This window comes from Coregonus clupeaformis, chromosome 29 (genome assembly GCF_020615455.1).
Source record: "Coregonus clupeaformis isolate EN_2021a chromosome 29, ASM2061545v1, whole genome shotgun sequence".
In the NCBI taxonomy this organism is placed as follows: domain Eukaryota; kingdom Metazoa; phylum Chordata; class Actinopteri; order Salmoniformes; family Salmonidae; genus Coregonus; species Coregonus clupeaformis.
In genome coordinates, this window is record NC_059220.1 from 61,190,602 (window position 1) to 61,193,351 (window position 2,750).

The 2,750-nt window shown below is 38.1% G+C and overlaps 1 long non-coding RNA gene across 1 annotated transcript; it reads right to left on the reverse strand.

Moving 5' to 3' along the window:
- Positions 1 to 1,399: 1,399 nt before the first annotated feature.
- LOC121563904 lies at positions 1,400 to 2,269 on the reverse strand. The gene is made up of 3 exons (XR_006000011.2): positions 1,993 to 2,269; positions 1,574 to 1,816; positions 1,400 to 1,482 (listed from the first exon to the last, which is right to left on the reverse strand). It is a non-coding gene; the product is annotated as an uncharacterized LOC121563904 (long non-coding RNA).
- Between the last annotated feature and the right edge of the window lie 481 nt (positions 2,270 to 2,750).

The window sequence follows — 2,750 nt, forward strand, 5'->3', positions numbered from 1 at the left end:
ACATATGGTTATAGAAGCTTTGTAACACATGTATGTAGTGCTTATGAAGGCATTGTGAAGGCTTTATGAAGCCTTTATAAGTTGAACATAATTTAAAGCGGGACCGAAAGGGCAGTGTCGATGGAAGTTTACCTTCTTCCTTCTCAGAACCCAAGATTTGTTTACACACACGCAGTGTTCAGCTATATTGTGGGCTAGACATTAGACAATGTAGTATGTGGCCAAGAAAATTACACAGAAACATTGCAAAGGCCTGTTGGTCAACATGTGAACTTACAAGTTATCCACAGAAAATTAACTTTTAAGAAGTTTACAACAACCAGCGGGAAGCTATTATATATTAGCCTATATCATAGGCCTATATAAATAGTTTTTAAAAAATGGGATGTTATAGTTCTGCCCACCAGTGGGTTAAAGCATGGCTACTTTGACTTGAGCAGAGCTCCCGCTTTATTCAGATAGGCAAATCTGTAAATTACATCAACACTGAAAATAAATGAAATGGCATCTCCATTTTACCATTTTGACGCCACTTCTCTCTGGTGTGCGAGGCGTTCAATCTTTCATCTTGCTCACGATGCTCACACAGGCTTTGCATCACATGGAGCCGAAACGCGTGCACAGTTGATAAACAGAGCCAGTATCACTGCTAACTGCCACAGGGTCTCTAGAGAGTAGAGACCCCCCATCAATCAATTACATGTATTTATAAAGCCCTTTTTACATCAGCAGATGTCACAAAGTGCTTATACAGAAACCCAGCCTAAAACCCCAAAGAGCAAGCATTGCAGATGTAGAATGGTGGCTAGGAAAAACTTCCTAGAAAGGCAGGAACCTAGGAAGAAACCTAGAAGAACCAGGCTCTGAGGGGTGGCCAGTCCTCTTCTGGCTGTGCCAGTGGAGATTATAGGAGTACATGGCCATTTAGGCCAGATTGTTCTTCAAGATGTCCAGCAGGGTCAAATAATAATCACAGAAGGTGCAACAGGTCAGTACATCAGGAGTAAATGTTAGTTGCCTTTTCATAGCCAAGCATTCAGAGGTTGAGACAGCAAGTGCGGTAGAGAGAGGCATTATTTATGCCTAAAATAATGGCTTACTGTCTCATACTCACATTCTCTATAGGTCTACTATACTTTTTTTTCACCGACCATTTGGATTTGGCTACTCTACTCTTCATCTAGGTAGCCCATATGGAAAAACAATATATTTACATATATATTTTAACATGTATTTAAGCCTTATATATACATATATTTAAATAGGCTATATGTACAAAAATATATGTACGTATTACAAAATTGGCCGTTTTCATATAAAGTTCAGCACTGAATCACAATAGCATGCTGTGGTACACTTTGAAAAGTTTGAATGAATGACTCATGACTGACAACTAAGAGTGTTTTCAATTATCTTTATTTTTTTCTCAAATAACTTGCTCCATTGTTGAATTGTGGCATGGGAGTCACTGGAAGGTCGCATCTGAAACACAAAATATAATGTACAAATTACATCTGTGACCTTAACATCTGTATTTGAAAAATATGTCTTTGAACATCAAATGTATCCTTACAATGCAGATTCCTTCACCTCCAGTGTCCATATTCAGACTCACAAGTTGACAGTTACCCTGTGGATAATGCAGAGACAGAGTCAGTGAAACAATTCCACACAAAATGAAGAATAAATAAGGGGTTAATGTTCATGAAGACATTTTAATTGAATTGGGAACTAGCTAGCTAAATGATACAAAAGTCTACTTCCATTGGCTGGGGTCTGTCCATAGGCAGCTGAGACTCCAGACCAGAAGGATCCACTGCAGGAGGGAAGAGAAACCCAACCCTCACTAAAGCTAGCTAAATTAGCTAGTTAGCAAGCAACACATTACTTTGCTAGCCAATAACATTTAACAATAGCTTTGGCAATTAAATTATATCTAATACATACATGACATTAACTCTACTGAACTTAATTTTTCAAAACAATTCTTACCTTGGTCAGTCACACTGCATGCTGTTGGCAAGCTAAAGGAGGAGCTAACGTTAGCTATCTAGCTAGCTGTGTTAGCAAGCTCGATGAAAACCATTGCTTGCAGTTGAATAAATGATTACCCACCAGGTTACAAACATATTAAATGTTATGAATGTATAATCAACTAAAATGCCAATATCCACGAGAAAGCTTTGTGGCGTTGACAGCTGCTCTCTTCTTCTGAAGAAGAAATTCAAAATTGTATTGGGTGCTCTGTCAGTTGGAGGCGAGGCTGGGCTCCGGGCTCCGGAACATTTGAAATTGTGATTGACAGCTTAGGTGAAAGATATTGTAATATATTTAAAAATATTTGTACAGATATGTTCTAGGTTCAAGTGCCTTTTTGAAATAAACACCTCATTATATTTACATATATTTTATTTATTTATATATTGGATAAATAAATGTCCCCAATATATTTAAATACATGTCTATTTTTATTTAAATATATTCCAATATATAATTGTTCCGTATGGGAGCCTAGGTCTATATGTGCACCATGAGTGAGGCCTTTCTAATAATATTAAATTAGTGTAAATGTTTATTTCCAGGAAATCTCTTTCCTATCCTGAGACTTTTCTATGGGGGTTGAACCCTTCTAATTCCCCCGGGTAGAGGGTTCTGTAATGGGGGAGGAGGGAGGGGGTTACAGGGGGCTGGGGTGCTTTCAGCTAGAATAACTTCATCCCGTGATCTCGCTTTCTCTCTCTCTCTCTGAA